We start from the raw sequence: 20,476 nt of genomic DNA, 5'->3' as shown, positions 1-20,476 counted from the left end.
GATTACAGGAGTGCACAACCACGCCTGGCTAATTTTGTATTTTTCTTTTTTTTAGTAGAGATGAGGTTTCACTGTGTTGGTCAGGCTGGTCTCAAACTTCTGACCTCAAGTGATCCACCTGCCTCGCCCTCCCAAAGTGCTGGGATTACAGGCATGAGCCACTGTGCCAGGCTATCTGGGCAGTTTTAAAAGAGAAGCTGATGGGTCTGGTTCTGGTCAGAGCAGTGGGAATCAAAGTGACAGGATCTCAAAGGAAGGAAGTAGAGAGTTAGCTAATGGGACAGCTTCCAGTTCCCTTTCTAGAGAGTTCCAATGCAGGCTTTTATCTGCCCTAACTTTGTAGGGTTTTTTTTTGTTTGTTTTTAGGTACTGGATGTTTATTTTCCATCAATCTAAATTCCATGTTGCTTATGAGCCCACTCAAGAACAGCTGAAGACCATTCAGTGGTTGCTCCTATCCATTCAGTGGCCTGAGCAGTGGGAGCTGCAGACCAGTCTTTGGTGGCAGGCTGGGCGCTCCAGTCTTCAGTGGAACTGCTGGATAGGCACAAGAGGGCACCTGCATGCCTTCAGACCAGTCAGCAATCTCAGGCTGAGTAGCAGTGAAGTCAGGAGCTGAAGCAGTCCACTTGCCCTGAAATTCCTCCTTGGTCACAGCCTTTTCAGCAGCAGCCTACTCTTCTTTTTCAGTCTCTTCAGGATCTCTGTAGAAGTAGAGATGAGGCATGACCTCCCACGGGTGTTCACGGGAAATGATGCCAGGCATGTGCAGAACTTCCTGAGCCAGCATCCACCACATCAAACCCACTGAGTGAGCTTCCTTGTTGTTGCATGGGATGGCAATGTCCTCATAGCGCAGAGGAGAATCTGTGTTACACAGAGCGATGGTAGGCAGGTTAACATAGGATGCCTCCGTGAGAGGCTGGTGGTCAGCCCTAGGGTCAGTAACCACGAGCAGCTGTGGCTCCTGGAAGGCTGCCTGGAGCTGGTTGGTGAAGGTTCCAGGAGTGAAGCAGCCAAAAATTGGCGTGGTTCCAGTGGGAGCAGCAAACTTCAGCACAGCCCTCTGGCCAGTATTCCTGGAGGATGTAACACTGACATCAGCAGGGTTTTTTTTTTTTTTTTTTTTTTTTTTTTGGCTTGATAAAAGAGCCCTCCAACTGCCTTGAAGCAAGGCATGGGGAATTTCTCCATGGTGCTTCCTGCCACTACTTGGCCAGACCAGTCTCCAGGGGTTTCAGAGAGTAGAGAGACCACAAACCCTTCCTCTTTCATTGCATATGAGGCTTCCAAGAGGCCCCTGGCCACTCTGGTTTTCAATGGCAACAATGGCACAAGCTGCCAGGAGAAGCTTCTCCCAGGCCCTCTTCAGATCTATGATGTAGATGCCATCATTTTCCTTTTATAGATTTACTGTTCCATCTGGAAGTCAAGGTTGGTGCCACCTAAATGGGTTCCTGTGACAAGGAACTTAAAGACATCCTCCTCCTTCATTTGCAGGACATCAAAGGCTCCGGGCATTGTGAAAGTTTCCCTTTAAGTTAGGAAGGGAACCCAGAACAACGCTGTATGGACTCCTTGGCAGGTAGTGCGGAAAGGCAGGTTCTTGTTTTATAGGAAGGCTGTCCCCTTCCATGTAAGGAATAAGAAAAAGTACTATGTAGGTCTCCTAGGATCAGGGGAATGACTGGTACCTGAAAGGAGGGTAGAAGAACGGTAATGGTGGATCAGTTGTGGGAGGATGAGGAGAGGAGAATGGATGCTGCATGAGGAGAATGAAATGTTAAACATAACGGATTGTCAAAAAAGGTGTGTGTGTGTGTGTGTGTGTGTGTGTGTGTGTGTGCACATGCACACTTGAGCACATGTGAAAGAAAGACAGAAAAGAAGAGAAGGAGTGGAAGAGAGCAGGAGAGAGGGAGAAAAAGGGTGAGAGGAGAGAATCGGAGTAGGAGAAAGGAGAGAGACATAGAGGAGGGAGAGGAGTGAGAGGGAGAGAAGTGGACTTTCAGATTATACCTAATCCACGTGGCACAAATAACTGTTTTCTCCCTTCAATGTCTTCTTGTTATAAAAGCCGAACTTGTAGCTAGAATTGACTTTAAAGGTCATCTAGTCCAGCTCCCCTCCCATAAAAGAACTGGGTCTGTGTTAATGAGGACACACACAGCGCAGGGAGTTCCTTCAGTCCTTGAAGCAGATAACAATACTTTAGAGGAATCTGTTGACCCCATATTTGAGCTTCTTCTTTTGACCATTAAAGACAGTGAGAATAATCCTAATTACACCATGGGAGGTGGTATCTTTGGCATATTTTTTTCCTGAGGGAGAGCATGCTCCTAGGTTGCAGGTTCCCTTTGCCTTCTACCCATGCATACATGCATGTGAAAGAAACAGTCAGGATTGACGTTTAATCCTAATGTCTATTTATGAACCTTGTTTTTTGGCCATTTTATTAAGTAATTCTGTTTCCAAAGTAAAATTGGGCAAATCAAATGACAAATGAGGGTGGAGTTCAACCCCATCCTCAAATCCTTTTTTTTTTGGCTTGATAAAAGAGCCCTCCAACTGCCTTGAAGCAAGGCATGGGGAATTTCTCTGGTGCTTCCTGTCACTACTTGGCCAGACCAGTCTCCAGGGGTTTCAGAGAGCAGAGAGGCCACAAACCCATAAAGACTACTCCCAGACCCTTCCTCTTTCATTGCATATGAGGCTTCCAAGAGGCCCCTGGCCACTCTGGTCTGGATCAGAGAATAAATCAATGGCTTTTATTGTATCAGAATTTCAACAGAAAACAGATGGCATACTCAAAATAAGACAGTTCAAGGAGAGCTCATTTATTAGGAAGGTATTTACAAAGAAGTGGGTGGAGGATAACACAGTAACCTTGAGCTAGCAGCAGCTGAGCTGTTACTACAGGCCTAAAGAGGCCAGGGGCAGAAGGGGTTATCAGGACTCAGAAGGAGAGCGAGCCCTGTACAGTCACCACCTTGCTAAGGGCAGTGCCCTTCAGTCAAGGGACCCAGCAGCTCAAGGCGACCTTGTAGGGAGGAAGCCAAGGAATTAGAAACAATGACCTCACTCTCCTCCTCCCTCTGCTCTTAGGCTGCTGATGCTGGAAGCAAGAGGAAGCCAGGGAGCATGAGAGCCAGTCATGTCATGCAGGTGAGCGCTTGAGGCAGACCCCAGGTGCAGAAGTATTGAGGGTGGGTCCAGAAAAACAGATGGAGGACAGGAAGTACATTCACAAGAAAGGAAAAAAGTCAATGTTACGGGGTGGAGAGAGAGGTGCAAAATTTGAGCTTCTTTTGGCCTTGGACAACGACAAAAGCAAAGTAGCAACAGAAACTAAGTTCGTAGTTTCCTACCGGGAATTTGGGAGGATACTCACTTCTAGTTCTGCCTTCCCCACTTGAATTTTGACTGTGGTTATACTGAATTTATAGAAATTTTGGGGTAACTGACTTGCTTTTATTATTAAACCATACAATGCAAAAACGGGATCTTCACTCATTTATTCAAATCATGTTGTTTGCTCTTTATTATGGTTTTTAAATTTTACTTTTTCATAGTAGTCCAGAGTATGCTCAGTTAATTCTTAGACATTTTGTAGCTTTTGCTGCTATTGTGACTGGTATCTTATTGCAATTCTACTTTTGAGTCAGTAATTTCTGATGTAGAAGAATGTACCCAATTTTTTAAAAATGTGGTAAAAAAAAAAAAAGTATAGCCTAACATTTACCATCTTAACCACTTTGAAGTGTGCAGCTCAGCAGGTGTTAAATATTTTCACATTTTTGTGCATTCAATCTCCAGGGCTCCTTTTCACCTTGCAAAACCAGAACTCTACACCCATTCGACAATTCCTCATTTCTCTCTTCCTCTAGCCCCTGGCTCCCATCACTCTACTTTCTGTTTCTATGAATCTGGTTACTTTAGATACCTCGTATAAGTGTAATCATAGAGTTTTTGTCTTTTGGCGATTGGCTTATTTCACTTAAAATTCATACTTGTTGCAGCATGTGAGAGGATTTCCTTCCTTTTTAGGCTGAATAATAAGCTACCATATGTATATACCACGTTTTGTTTGTCCATTCATCTGTCTATGGATATTTTTGTTGCTTCTACCTCTTAGCTATTGAGAATAGTGCTGCTATGAATATGGGGAGGGGGGAATATCTCCTTAAGTCCCTGCTTTCAATTCTTTTGGGTTTATACCCAGAAATGGGACTCTTAGGTCATATAGTAGTTTTATTACTAATTTTTTGAGGAACTGCCATACTGTTTCCCATAGCAGCTACACATTTTACAATCCCAGGAACATTGCATATAAAGGTTCTAATGTCTCTACATCCTCACCAACACTTATTTCCTTCCTCCTTCCCTCCCTCCCTCCCTTCCTCCCTCCCTCCCTTCCTCCCTCCCTCCCTTCCTCACTCACTGCAATGGTCGCCTCCTGGGATTACAGGCATGTGCTACAATACCCAGCTAATTTTTTGTATTTTTAGTAGAGACAGAGTTTCACCATGTCGACCAGGCTGGTCTCAAACTTCTAACCTCAAGTCATCCACCTGCCTGGGTCTCCCAAAGTGCTGGGATTACAGGCATGAGCCGCTGAGCCTGGACTGAATGTTGATAATGTTATATATTCTAGATACTAGTCCTTTGTTGGATACATGGTTTGCAAATTTTTTTTTTCTATTTTGCCTTTTCATTCCTTTACAAGTCTTTCACAGAGCAACAGTTTTTAATTTTAATTAGGCCCAATATATCCATTTTTTCCTTTTACAGACCATGTTTTTGGTGTCAGATCTAAGAATTTGTTGCCCAGATCTACATTCAGAAGATTTCCCCTATCTTGTTCTAAAAGTTTTACAGTTTTACATTTTGCATATAATTTCGTCATCCATATTGAGTCGTTTTTTGCAGAAGGTAGAGTCTTAGATGGCACTGCCACTCCTCCGCCTTTTCTTCCTTGCTGTCTTTCTCTCCTCTTATGGCCTTTGGATGTTCAATTGTTCCAGCACCATTTATGTTTTTCTGATGTCTGTAGGGTCTGTAGTGATATCCCCTGTGGACTTTTCTTACTTCTTTCGTTTTTTCTTTGTGAGCGTAGTCTGCTAGAGGTTCATTAGTTGACTGATCTTTTCAAAGAAGCAACTTTTTTGTGTCTCAGTCTGTGGCCCAGGATGGAGTGCAGTGGTGCAATTTCAGCTCACTACAGCCTCTGCCTTCTGGGCTCAAGCAATTCTCCCGCCTTAGCCTTCTGAGCAGCTGGGACTATGGGTACCTGCTACCATGCCTGATTAATTTTTTGTATATATATATATTTTTTGAGCCAGATTCTCACTCTGTTGGCCAGGCTGGAGTGCAGTGGCACAATCTTGGCTCACTGCAACCTCTGTCTCCTGGACTCAAGCAATTTTCCTGCCTCAGCCTCCCAAGTAGCTGGGATTACAGATGTGTGCCACCAGGCCCAGCTGTTATTTATATTTTTAGTAGAGATGGGGTTTCACCACATTGGCCAGGCTGGTCTTGAACTCCTGACCTCAGGTAATCTGGCCACCTCAGCCTCCCCAAGAGCTGGGATTACAGGCATGTGTCTGGCCAATATTTTTGTATTTTTAGTAGAGACAAGGTTTCACCATGTTGGCCAGGCTGGTCTCTAACTCCTGAGCTCAAGTGATCTGCCTGCCTTAGCCTCCCAAATTATTGGGATTACAGGTGTGAGCCACTGCTCTTGGCCTTTCTTTCTTCTTTGTGTGTATTTTAATCTTTTTCTGGATTCTTGAGATGAGAGTCTGGATTATTAATTTGAGAACTTTGTTGCCCAGGATGGCCTCAAACTACTGGGCTCAAGTGATCCTTTCCTACCTCAGCCTCCCAAGTAGCACCCATTTTTTCCTTCTTTTTAATGTATGTATTTAATGCTATAACATTCCTTTTCAGCACTGGTTCAGCTGTATCTTACAATTTTTTAAAATTATTATTTTGAAAATATTTTGTGGGTACATGGTAGGTGTATATGTTTATGGGGCACATGAGATGTGTTGATACAGGCATGGAATGAGAAATAAGCACATCATGGAGAATGGGGTATCCATTCCCTCAAGCATTTATCCTTTGAGTTACAAACAATTCAATTACATTCTTTAAGTTATTTTAAAATGTATAATTATTATTGACTGTAATCATGCTATTGTGCTATCAAATAGTAGGTCATATTCATTCTTTCTATGTTTTTTGTATGCATTAACCGTCCCCACCTCCCTCCTCAGCTATCCAATATCCTTCGCAGGCTCTGGTAATCATCCTTCTACTCACTATGTCCATTACTTCAATTGTTTTGATTTTTAGATTCACAAATAAATGAGAACATGTCAAGTTTGTCTTTCGTGCCTGGCTTATTTCATTTAACATAATGATCTTCAGTTCCATCTATGTTATTGCAAATGGCTGGATCTCATTCTTTTTTCTACCTGAACAGTACTCCATTGTATGCATGTACCACATTTTCTTCATCCATTCATCTGTTGATAGACACTTAGGTTGCATCCACATCTTAGCTATTGCAAATAATGCTACAGTTAACATAAGAGTGGAGATATCTCTTTGACATACTAATTTTCTTTCTTTTGGGTATATACTCAGCAGTGGGATTGTGGGATAAAATGGTAGCTCAATTTTAATTTTTTTGGAGGAACTTCCAAAGTGTTCTCCACAGTGATTGAACTAATTTACATTCCTGCCAACAGTGTACAGAGTGTTGCCTTTTCTCCACATCCTCCCCAGTACTTGTTATTGCCTGTCTTTTGGATACAAGCCTTTTTTTTTTTTTTTTTTTTTTTTTTTTTTTATGGAGTCTCACTGTGTCACCCAGGCTGAATTGCAGTGGTGTGATCTATGTTTACCGCAACCTCCACCTCCCAAGTTCAAGTGATTCTTCTACCTCAGCCTCCCAAGTAGCTGGGACTACAGGCACGTGTCATCATGCCCAGCTAATTATATTTTTAGTAGAGAGAGGGTTTCAAGATACTGGCTGATCTTGAACTCCTGACCTCAGGCGAACTACCCACCTCGACATCCGTCAGTGCTGGGATTACAGGCATGAACAACCACGTCCAGCCTGGGTACAAGCCATTTTAACCGAAGTGAGATGATATCTCATTGTCGTTTTGATTTGCATTTCTCTGATTATTCATAATGTTGAGTAACTTTCATAAGCCTGATTGCTATTTGTATGTCTTCTTTTGAGAAATGTCTGTTCAAATCAGCTCATTTTTTGTTTGGATTATTAGCTTTTTTTTCCCTATAGAGTTGTTTGAACTCCTTATATATTCTAGTTATTAATTCTTTGTCAGACCGGTAGTTTGCAAATATCTTCTCCCATTCTGTGGGTTGTCTCTCTTATACATTTTTGATACGTTGTATTTTTATTTTCTTTCAATTCCGTGTATTTTTAAATTTCCATTGAGACTTACATTTTGACTTGTGGATTATTTAAAAGTGTTTGCTTAGTTTGCTCAGCTTCTTGACTTTCCTCTGTCATCTTTCTGTTACTTATTTCTAGGTGGAGTCCATTGTAGTCAGAGAACACATTCTGTATAATTTAAATTTAAATTCTTTTTAACTTATCAATACCTGTTTTATGGCCCTGGATATAGTCCAACTTGGTATATGTTGCATGGACACTTGAAAAGAATGTATATTCTGTGCGGCCAACAAGCATATGGAAGAAAATGCTCAGTATAGCTAGCCATTAGGAAATGCAAATCAAAACCACAATGAGATACCATCTCACCTCAGTCAGAATGGCTATTGTTCAAAAGTCAGAAACAAGAGGTGCTGATAAGGTTGTGGCGAAAAGGGCACACTTACACACTATTGGTAGTAATGTAAATTAGTTCAGCCACTGGGGAAAGCAGTCTGAAGATTTCTCAAAGAACTTAAAACAAAATTCCCATGCAACCCAGCAATTGTATTATTGGGTATATATCCACAGGAATATAAATTGTTCTGTCATAAAGACACTTGCACGTGTATGTTCATCGCATCACTATTCACAGTAGCAAAGTCATGTAATCAACCTAGACTTCTTTATCCACTGCTCATTGACAGTGCACTGGATAAAGAAAATGTGGTACATATATACCATGGAATATTACACAGTTATTAAAAATGGGAATTGCCTTTGCAGCAACATAGATGGAGCTGGAGGCCATAATCCTAAGCAAATTACTGCAGGAGTAGAAAACCAGCTAAACATTGAGTACACATACACACAAAGATGGCAAAAATTTGGGGGCGAAGGGTGGGAGGAGCGTGATGATTGAAAAAGTACCTGTCTGGTATTATGCTGATGATCTTTCCTCTGTTATCTTTCTGTTACTGATTTCTAGTTTGATTTCATTGTATTCAGAGACCAGTTTGTACGATTTAAATTATTTTAAAATTATATCTGTACACCAAACCCTTGTGACACACAATTTATCCATGTAACAAATCTGCATATGTACCCCTTGCACCTAGTAATACCAGAAAAGAAAAAAAAGGAACCAATGTGTAGTCTGCTGTTGATGGGTGGAGTGTCCTATAAAATGTGGATTCAGTCCTGTTGGTTAATGGTGTTATTGAGCTCTTCTACATCTTTGCTGATTTTCTTTCTACTTTTATTAATAGTTGAGAGAGTTGTGTTGAAGTCTCCAATTATAATTGTAAATTTTTCTATTTTTTCCTTCAGTTTTTGCTTCACATATTTTGCAGCTCTGGTGTTTTGGGCATAGATCATTTGTGATTGTAATGTCTTCTTGGTAGACTGATCCTTTCATTATTGTAAAACGTCCCTATCTTTCTCTGGTAATTTTTTTTTTTTTTTTGCTCTGAAGTTTACTTTATCTGATAGTAGTACACTCACTCCTGTTTTCCTCTAATTAAGGAAAACATGATGTATCTTTTTCCATCCTTTTACTTTTAAGCTGCCTTTGTTGTTACATTTGCGTTTTTTGTTTTGTTTTGTTTTGTTTTTGTGAGATGGACTCTCACTCTATTGCCTAGGCTGGAGTGCAGTGGCACTATCTCTGCTCACTGCAACTTCCTCCTCCCTGCCCCCCAGGTGATTCTCCCGTCTCAGTCTCCTGAGTAGCTGGGATTACAGGCATGTGCCACCACACTGGGCTAATTTTTGTATTTTTAGTAGAGACAGGGTTTCATCATGTTGGTCAGGCTGGTTTTGAACTCCTGACCCCACGTAATCCACCTGGCTTAGCCTCCCAAAGTGCTGGGAGCCAGTGGGCCTGGCCTATATTGCTATATTTGAACTGGGTTTCTTTTCTTTCTTCCTTTTTTTGTTTTTCTTTTGTAGAGTGCTGGGATTACAGGTATGAGCCACCATGCCTGGCCTCAACTGGGTTTCTTAATTGAGGTATTTAGACCATTTGCATTTATGTGATTTTTTTCTTAACTTTCTGTTTAATTATTATTAGCGCATAATGGTTATATATGTTAGCGAGTGCCTGTGATGTTAGTTATAGGCATACAATGTGTAGTGACCAAATCAGAGTAATTGGGGCATTGATCATCTCAGGCATATATCATTTCTTTGTATTAGGAATAATGTAAATTATTGATATATGTATTAGCTTGGGCTGCCATAACAAAATAAAATTAGGTGGCTTAAACAAGAGAAATATGTTTTCTCACAGTTCTGGAGTTTGGAAGTCTGAGGTCAAGGTGCCAGCATGGTCAGCTTCTGTTAAGGGCTCTTTCTGGATTTCAGAGAGTGGCCACCTTCTAGGGGCAGAGTGAGAGAGAAAGAGAGAGAGGAAGGCAGGGAGGGAGAAAGAGTGAGAGAGCACACTCCGGTTTCTCTTCCTATTGAATTAGTCTATTGAATCAGGGCCCTAGCCTTATGACTTCATTTAACCTGAATTATTCTGAAAAAGGCTCTATTTCCAAATATAGTCCCATTGGTGGTTAGAGCTTCAACACAGGATTCTGTGGGACACAGTTCAGTCTGTAGTAACATGATAGGCTTAATTCTGCTTTTCTATTTAGTTTGGTTTTTCTTTCCAGTTTTCATCTCTATTTACTCTTTTCTGACTTTCTGTGGCCTACTTGGGCATTTTTTATAACGCCACTTTATATTCATCTATCATGTTTTTGAGTGTATTTATGCATAACTTTTAAGTGGTTGCTTTAAGTATTACATATACATGTAACTTGTCAGTCTTCTGGAGTCATCATTTACCATTTTGAGTAAATAATACAAATCTTACCTTTCTTTTTGTCCCATCCCTTTACCCTCCTCATTGAAAGTATAATTGTCTTAAATGCTTCCTCTACATACGTTTAGAACAACATCAGTGTTATAATTTTTGCTTCAACCATCAAACGTACTTTAGAATACTTAAGAGGAGAAGAAAAATTTATTGTATTTACCCATCTATTTGCTTACCCTGTTCTTTCTTCTTCCTTGATGTTCCAAGTTTCCTATTTTATCATTTCCATTCTTAGATAACTTCTTTTAGGCATTATTTCTGGGCAGGTGCTCTCCCCCCACCCCCATCTCCATTGACATCTTACAGAGGGGGCCTCTTTACTGGCTTGCAGAAATGAAATTCTTGGCTTCCTAACTGGTATTCTTGGACACCACTGAAAAGAGTGATGTTGGAGCATTTTGTTACAGCTTCAAGAGGGTGAAAGTCTAAGTTTCCCAAGTGTTCTTTCTAGTGTGAGTAGCAGTAGACTCACAGTTCTTCCTTTCTCTCTCTTTCTCTTTTTTTCTTTCTTTTTTCTTTTTTTTGATGAAGTTTTACTCTTGTCGTCCAGGCTGGAGTGCAGTGGTGTGATCTCAGCTCACCACAAACTTTGCTTCCTGGGTCCAAGCGCTTCTCCTGCCTCAGCCTCCTGAGTAGCTGGGATTACAGGCATGTGCCACCATGACTGTCTAATTTTGTATTTTTAGTAGAGATGGGGGTTTCTGCATGTTGGTCAGGCTGGTTTCGAACTCCTGACCTGAAGTGATCCGCCTGCCTTGGCCGCCCAAAGTGTTGGGATTACAGGCATGAGCCACTGTGCCTGGCCAAGTCACGGTTATTTCTGTGGTACTTGCCTAGAATTGACCAGTTACTTTCTAAGGGTTTTCAGTCTTGATCGGCTGCCTCTGTCTTGGTCTTTTGGCTAGTGATACCAGGGCTTTTGTTGTTAGTGTTGTTGGTGCGTTTTTTGTGTTTGCCAGTTGGTCTTTCCAAATTGTGTTTCTTCAGCTCCAAGCCTGGGGTATATGAGGTAAAAAGGAAGCCCAGGGAACTCATCATTATGTCATTCATAAGATCCTGAGATTCTAGCTGCTCTGCCTTCTCATCTCCACCTTTTAGAGTCTTCTTATGTTTCCTTTATATATAATGTCCAGAGATTTTACTTGTAGTGAGACGAATAGGAAAAAGCATGTCTACTCAATCTTTCTAGAACGTTCTTTGCTGTAGGACTACAACCTTCACTAATTAGTAGATTTCCTTTTATTCCTAGTTTTCTAAAAGTTTATTTTTTAAACATAAATAGATTTTTACATTTAAACAATAGTTTGCCAGAATTGACTTATTTCATTGTATGTATTTTCCTTCTTAATCTCCTAATATAGTGATTTATATTGAGAAATTTTTTAAATGGGAAACATCTTTGCATTCTTGGGATAAACCCTATTTGTTCATCCTACAGTTACAAATTCACTGTTGGTTTTACTTAATTGATATTTTACTTAGGGTGTTGTATTACATTTTATAAAGCCTGGACATAAAACTTGCTCTTCTTGTATTTCCTTGTTTGTTTTTGTAATAAAAATTTCTCTAAACAGTAAGCTAGGCAGATTTTTTTCTTCATTCTGTTTCCTGGAATAATATATAGAAATATCTTTTCAAAGGCCAGCTTTTGTTTTTGTTAATCTATTTTATTGTTTTTAGTTCTCTATTTCATTGATCTACAGTATCTTTATCATTTCCTTCCTCCTTTGGGTGCATTCTGTTCCTCTTTTACCTGGCGTTTGAGTTGAATGCTCAGCTTGTTGATTTTGGTCTTTTTTTATGTTTCCTAGTAAGTGTATTTAAAGGTAAAAAATTTCCCTCTAAGTTCTGCTTTAATCATATCTAACACATTTTAATATGCAGTGTTTTAATTTTTCTTTAATCCCAAATATTCTTTATATTTTCTTTTAACTCACAGGTTACTTATGACATTTTAAAACTTTGTGTTTTGAAGTAGTTTAATAAGAGTAGTACAAAGAATTCTTATGTACACGTGTTCAAATTCAATGATTTTTAACATTTTGCCATATTTGCTTTCTTTTTCTCCCTCTCTGTGTTTCTCTCTTTAATGTTTTTATCCTAAAAAACTTTGACATTCCTAAGTCCATTTGGGTTTGCAAAAATCATCAAATGTATTTTTAAAAAACTCAACTTCTAACTGTAGTTCTTTCAGTTGTTGCTTTACAAATTGTGAAGCTGTACCGTTGAGTTTATATATATATTTATGATTACTATATCTTCTTGTTTCTTTAAAAATTGTCTTTTATGCACTTTATTATTATTATTTTGAGATGGAGTTTCACTCTTGTTGCCCAAGCTGGAGTGCAATGGCATGATCTTGGCTCACTGCAACCTCCATCTCCCAGGTTCAAGTGATTTTCCTGCCTCAGCCTCCCAGGTAGCTGGGATTACAGGTGTGCCCCACCATGCCCAGCTAATTTTTTGTATTTTTAGTAGAAACAGGGTTTCACCATGTTAGGCTGGTCTCGAACTCCTGACCTCAGGTGATACACCCACCTTGGCCTCCCAAAGTGCTGGCATTACAGGCATGAGCTACCAGGCTCGGCCTATGTACTTTGTTTTAACCTTAAATTCTATTTTGAGCCAGGCACGGTGGCTCACGCCTGTGATCCCAGCACTTTGGAACTCCTGAGTTCAGGAGTTTGAGACCAACCTGGCTAACATGGTGAAACCCCATTTCTACTTAAAATACAAAAAATTAGCTGGGTGTGGTGGCACGCACCTGTAATCCCAGCTACTTGGGTGGCTGAGGCAGGAGAATTGCTTGAACTTGGGAGGTGGAAGTTGCAGTGAGCTGAGATCATCCTATTGCACTCCAGCCTGGGAGACAGAGAAAAAAAAATCTATTTTTTCTATCTGGGTACATATTTGAGTTTGTCACCCAACTTTCTTTTGTTTCATATTTGCCACCAAGTAAATCTTTTTTCCTTCTTTTTAATTTCAATCTTTACATATCTTTCTGCTTTAAGCGGATTTTCTGTATCCATTCATTTAAAAAAACTTTCAATAAACTAAGTAGTGAAGGAATATATCTCAAAAATAATAAGAGTTGTATATGACAAACCCACAGCCAACATCATACTGAATGGGCAAAAGCTGGAAGCATTCCCCTTAAAAACCAGCACAAGACAAGGATGCCCTCTCCCACCACTCCTATTCAACATAGTGTTGGAAGTCCTGGCCAGGGCAGTTGGGCAAAAGAAAGAAATAAACGGCATCCAAATAGGAAGAGAGACAGTTAAACTATTCCTGTTTGCAGATGGCATGATCCTATATCTAGAAAAACCCTATTGTCTCAGCCCAAAAGCTTCTTAAGCTGATAAACAATTTCAGCAAAGTATCAGGATACAAAGTGAATGTGCCAAAATTACTATTATTCCTATACACCAAACAACAGTCAAGCAGAGAGCCAAATCAGGAATGAACTCTTGTTCACAACTGTCAAAAAAAGTATAAAATACCTAGGAATACAGCTAACTAGGGAGGTAAATGATATCTACAAGGAGAACTACAAACCACTGCTCAAAGAAATCAAGAGATGACACAATCAAATGGAAAAACAGCCCATGCTCATGGATAAGAGGAGTCAATATCATTAAAATGGACATACTGTCCAAAGCAATTTATTGGTTCAATACTATTCTTATTAAACTACCAGTGAGATCTTTCACAGAGCTAGAAAAACTATTTAAAAATGTATGTGAAACCAAAAAAGAGTCTGAATAGCCAAAGCAATCTGAAGCAGAAAGAACAAAGAGGCATCACACAACCCAACTTCAAACTATACAGGGCTATAGTAACCAAAATAGCATGGTACTGGTACAATAACAGACACATAGACTAATAGAACAGAATAAAGAACCCAGAATAAGCCTGCACAACTCCAACTGTCTGATCTTTGGTAAACCTGACAAAAACAAGCAATGGGAAAAGTATTCTCTACTCAATAAATGGTGCTGGGAAAACTGGCTAGCCATATGTGGAAGACTGAAACTTGATCCTTTCCTTACATCATATGCAAAAATTAACTCAAGATGGATTAACAACTTAAATGTAAAACCCAAAATTATAAAGTCCCTGGAAGACAACCTAGGCAATACCATTCAGGACATATCAGCAAAGATTTCATGATGAAGATGCCTAAAGCAGTTGCACAAAAGCAAAACTGACCAATGGGATCTAGTTAAACTACAGAGCTTCTGCACCAAAAAAGAAACTATCAACAGAGTGAATAGACAACCTACAGAATGGGAGAAAATTGTCTAAACTATGCATCCAACAAAGGACTAATACCCAGCATCTATAAGGACCTTAAATAAATTGACAAGAAAAAAACAACCCCATTAAAAAGTGCGCAAAGGCCACGAACAGACACTTTTCAAAAGAAGATATATGTACAAAAGAAGTATATGAAAAAAATCTCGATATCACTGATCATTAGAGAAATGAAAGTCAAAACCACAATGAAATATCATCTCACATCAGTTAGAATGGCTACTATTACAAAGTCAAAAAATAACAGATTCTGGCTAGGTTATGGAGAAAAAAGAACGTTTTTATACTGTTGGTGGGGTGTAAATTAGGTTCAACCATTGTGGGAGACAGTGTGGCAATTCCTCAAAGACCTAAAGACAGAAATATCATTTGACCCAGCAATCCCGTTACTGAGAACATACCAAAAGGAATAGAAATCATTCTATTATAAAGACACATGCACGTATATGTTCACTGTAGCACTATTCACAATAGCAAAGACATGAAATCAACCTAAATGGACATCAATAATAGACTGGATAAAAAAATGTGGTACATACACACCATGGAATACTATGCAGCTATAAATAAGAAAGGATCATGCCCTCTGCAGGGACATGGACGGGGCTGGAGGCCATTATCCTTAGCAAACTAATGCAGGAAGAGAAAACCAAATGCCAGATGTTTTCACTTACATGTGGGAACAAAATTATGAAAACACAAGGACACACAGAAGGGACCTGCACACATGGGCCTGTTGGAGGGTGGAGGTGGGAGGAGGGAGAGGATCAGGAAAAATAACTAATGCGTACTAGGCTTAATAACTGGGTGATGAAGTAATCTGTACAACAAACCTCCCTGACACAGGTTTACCTATGTAACAAACCTGCATATTTACCCCTGAACTTAAAAGTTAAAAAAGAGTATTTGTTATAAATCACACATTATTTGGTTCCTTTTTTCCTCCATTATTAGAGCCTTCGTCTTTTTATTGCTGAAGTAAAGGTTTATTTTTGCAACTCATTTCACATTCTGTATTTATTGTACAATGTTTCTTCCCTTGTCTTGCTTTCCATTTGATAGACTGATTTTTTTTTTCTGCTGTATTAAAAGTCATACATACTGATTCTGTTCTTATGGTGGTTGCCTTTAATTTAATACAGTTAGCATTTATTTCGTTTTTAAAATGTCTGAACTACCTTAATATTCATATCTTGCCCCCCAACTTCTTTAGCATACTCACGTGATTTTCTACTTCCCCCACCCTAATGTCAATTCTCCTACCAAGTAGATATTACCTTTATGTAGACTTTTAATTTTGGAGTTACACACACACACACACACACACACACACACACACACACATTCATTTACCCTCTTTTAAAAATATGGTCCTGGATTTGCTGACAAATCACCCTTAAATTTGTTGTAACTTTTTTGATTTGATTGTCTTCTTGAGTACTTCCTCTAAGAGTGTCTTTTTTTTTTTTTTTTAACCCTGTCCAAGAGTGTTTTAAATATGAGCCTTTGGGTTCTAAGACTTTGTTTGCGTGAAAATATATTTGTTATGCCATCTCACTTGAATAGCAATTTTGATATATATAAAGTTCTAAGCTCCAGTTCATTTTCTTTCACTACTATAAAAATACTGTTTTTTTCTTGCATTTATTGTTATTCAAAAGTCTGACATCAGTCTGATTCTTACTCCTTTGCAAACTGTTCTTTCCCCCTTCCCCATAGGGTATCATTCTGTCACCCACTGGAACCTCTCCACCTCCCAGGTTTGCCTCAGCCTCCCGAGTAACTGGGACTACAGGTGCACACCAACAGGCCAGGCAAATCTCCGTATTTTCAGTAGAGACAGGGTTTCACCATGTTGGCCAGGCTGGTCTCGAACTCCTGTCCTCAAGTGACATCCACCTTAGCCTCCCAAAGTTTCAAAGTGCTGGGATTATAGGTGTGAACCACCGTGCCTGGATGATAAAGTATCCTAAGTTTTAAAAATATTTATTTGTCGCAATATAATGAGCATAGGTATGGATTTTTCGAAAGCTCCTGTTAAGTATCCTTTGAACCCTTTGTTCTGAAACCTTTCATAACTTAAAAAAATTTGTAAATTTATTAGTCATTATTTTCTCAAGTATACATTTTTTTCCCTCTCACTGTGAGTTCTATTATTCCAATATTGACACTTCTATTTCTAGCCTACATTTTGCTGAACTTAATCTTATATTTTTCATGTCTTTATTCTTTCCTGCTGTCTTCTGGGATTATCTTTCATCTTATCTTTCACCTCACTAATTATTCTTCAGCTATATCCATCCTGGTACTTGTCTAATCTATAGTATTTACTACTTCTACTGTTACAGTTTTAACATTTAATATTATCTCTTTATTTTTATTAGTTATTGGTTTTGCTTTATGCTGCTGGTGCTGGTGTCTTCCATCTTAAGTGTACTTGCCCTTTTATTTTAAGTTCTTGGTTCATCTTTCTCACAATTCTGCATTAAATAGTATATGGTGTTAATTTGTTGTCTATGCTTTGCAATAGTTATGTTCCTTAGCCATCTAATTATGTTGGGGTCTGTGAGCTCAAATCTCCACAAAGGCATCTGCTAGTCTGTGGGGTAATGTGTAATGGGGAAGAGATGAAGGTCAAGTACTGGTCTGTGTCCCTCCAGATCCTTCCCTTGTAGAGAGCCCAGAAACGCTATGGATCTCCCATTTTGCCACTACTCTATCAGGCAACTCCTAGGAAAAGCACCACTGGGAGTAGGCAGGCACTCCATGTTGCAATTCACCAGCTCTGGGAGTTGGGATAGTGGTTGTGAGTAGTGGAGAAGAGAACACGCAAAAGCGCACACCTAGTTTCATCAGTTCCCTACTGATTTACTTCACAGATACAAGCAGCCTGGCTTGTGGTAGCCTTTTTATATATGAAGGGGAGGCAATGATTATCCCAAGGCAATTGGGAAGGACATAGAGCAGAAATTAAAAAGTCTTCCTGAAGCCTTTTCTCCCACTGTGGTTTATCTCCCAGGATGCAGCCCTGCCCGTTCCCTACACGCACCAGTTCAAGACACCAGCTCTGTCTCTCCTGGCAAATATAAAAACACTTTATACTTGTTTTTAGTCTTGTCAGCTCCCCGGATCCTTGCTTCCTTCTGCTTCTCCTGCTTTACAAATATTAATTTTGGGTGAGGGAACTGGAAGCTTTATTTCTGGTCCTCAAAGGGCAAAGTGACCGGTGACATTCAATTGCTCATTGTCTGAGGCTTCCTGATTCCCAGGGTCTTACACTTGTAGCCAGGACTGATGTGCTGTTGTAGCCATTCCAAAGGTCTCTTTTCAAGGTGCCCAATAAGTTGGCGGGTAGAGATTCTGATTTGTCTGTTCTTCAGGGACAGAAGAGAAAGGAACTTGGAGATTCATGAGGCGGGCATGAAGCTTGGATAGTGAGAGGGGAGGGAGTTAGATGTGTATTGGGCATTTATTGTGTACCATTGAGCCCTTGCTGGGTACACCTTGAGGGCCATTTTACTTCACAGAATCCAGGAGGAATGCCTTCAGTGGGTCCTTTCCAGGAATATAACTGTTGGTTTCCAGAAGGCTGTGTGGTGCAGCTATATCACACTGCTAGATAATATTTACCTTATGGTCTTCAAGATGTACCAGGTTACATCTGCCTTTTCTCTAATTTATAACAGAAGCATCCATATGACTTACGAATTCTTTCAGATTAGCTCTTTTAGGTCACCCTAGCTGAACACTGAGGGTGTTGAGTATCCTCAGGGTACTTTGCTGCAGCTGTCCCCAGCTGGTTTCATTTTTTCCTGTTTTCTAATTGGCCTCCACTTCATTCCTCCCTCAGTCTGTCTTGACAGATGGCAGAGGAATCTTCCTATGTGGCAGTATTTGGCACTGGGTTTGCAGCAAATGCTTGTTGAATTGATTTTCTTTAGATTTGAAGGTTAAAAAGAGGGTTTTTTTCTCTTTATAGGCACTCATCCCAATTTCTTCTCCTTGCAATGCTCAGGAGTTGCTACCAGGAAGTGCTGTCACTAGTTTGTGTCCTAACTGGAATAAGCTCTTGACTGGGAGTAAGCCATGTTTGCTGGTAGGTCAAAAGGTTAACAGTTTTAAGCTGTTTTTTCCCATGGGAAGATGAACTCAAGTTTACCTTATACTTACTGTTTCTTTGGAATGTACTATGTTTAGATAAATGTGAAATGTCAGCTGTATTAAAAAAGCAACTTTAAAAAAAAATTGTGGTAATGACCCCAGGCTGGTGAACTATATCTACACTGGGCAAACTGCGGGCAGGCATTTAGACTTTGTGGACCTACATGACCAGACCTGCATGAAAACCTGTTGGGAAACGTAGACCCTGGATTCTGTTATGGTGTTTCTTGAATCTGAATATGCCTGTTGGCTTGGACTCCCCACTCATGGGTTGGTATAAGATGTGGTTCTTGTCATGTGAGAGATTCTTCCATCCTAGAATGGCTCCCCTGCCACGTCTCCTCTACTCGTGTGTTTTTGTTTAATATGACCAAGCATATTCCCCTGAGATGAGAGGGTTGAGAGGCAGCACCTAGAATATGTAAAGACTCCCGATGAAGATCTTTAATGCTGTCAGGCTGACAAGCTGTTTCCAAATTCAATATTCTTCTACAAAGCTAAGTAAATAAGGTGCCATAAAACAGCCCACTAGGTCTTTTGAGTGTGTATGTTAATATGAATCCAACGCACAGCTAATTTGTACAAAGTGAGATTGTAGAGTTTTTTTTCCCTACAAAAATAACTTTCTCTTCATGCTGAAACTCTATTGTAAATAAACAAGTAGTAAGTAGAGGATCATAAAATGTCTTTAAATTCCAAAAGCTCCAACATTCAAATTTATCTGGACAGAATTGGAACCAAAATGAAATCATAGTTAATAAAAAAAATTACATTTATGTAATGCTTTGAATATTCCAAAGATTTGATTTTACTTGTCCTCTATCTTCTCTCCTCTGACTGACTAAGTATGGCTTCTCTTGTACCTGCAAAAAGATGACTTCAAAATCCGTTTCTCCAATTGTGAACCCACTACTATACTTGATATCCATGTATGCCACTATGTAGAAGCAAAGGAGAAAAAATCACTGAAATAACACTTTGAAATAGACTTAGTAGGACCTGAAAACTCTCTGAATCCAATTTTCTCACTCAGGCAGTTGAGTGGACAGTGGTTTAATCCACTGAAAAAGAAAATACAAGGGAAGGGCATGCTTGAGAGGTGTTTAGAGCATGATTTATAAAAGGTCTTAGAAGAGGTGAGTGTCCACTGTTTTGCACTGGAGCATCTCCCCCTGCTCCAAGATCCCTCATGTTCACATCTGTTGGGGATGGTGGGAGGGCTAGAAGACAGCCCACCTCATGGACAGAAAGCATGGAGGCCCAGGATCAAGGAAAGGTTTATCAAATAAATATGAAATGCTCAGCTGGTATATGAAGAGCAGTGACGGTTTGGGGTATCAGGATCACAATCCATATTCAGTTCCAAGATGTCTGGACCATTTCACAGTTGAAATGTGATCCTCCTTTAAGAAAGAACATGGGCTGTTATTTTCATACTTCTGATCACAGTTGGCAAAGGAATGGCTGGAGTAATAGACCAGTAGTTGGGTTCTTAGATTTGTTTCTTTTTCTTTTTTTTTTTTTTTTTTTGAGACGGAGTTTCGCTCTTGTTACCCAGGCTGGAGTGCAATGGCGCGATCTCGGCTCACCGCAACCTCCGCCTCCTGGGTTCAGGCATTTCTCCTGCCTCAGCCTCCTGAGTAGCTGGGATTACAGGCACGAGCCACCATGCCCAGCTAATTTTTTGTATTTTTAGTAGAGACGGGGTTTCACCATGTTGA

The 20,476-nt window shown here is 39.9% G+C and overlaps 1 pseudogene; it reads right to left on the bottom strand.

The window, feature by feature from the left end:
- Positions 1–392: 392 nt before the first annotated feature.
- LOC101039656 (small ribosomal subunit protein uS2-like) lies at positions 393–19,684 on the bottom strand (annotated as a pseudogene).
- Between the last annotated feature and the right edge of the window lie 792 nt (positions 19,685–20,476).

This window comes from Saimiri boliviensis, chromosome 4 (assembly GCF_048565385.1).
Source record: "Saimiri boliviensis isolate mSaiBol1 chromosome 4, mSaiBol1.pri, whole genome shotgun sequence".
NCBI classification, from domain to species: Eukaryota; Metazoa; Chordata; class Mammalia; order Primates; family Cebidae; genus Saimiri; species Saimiri boliviensis.
The sequence above is the reverse complement of the archived record's forward strand: the minus strand, read 5'-3'. Positions and strand labels throughout refer to the sequence as shown.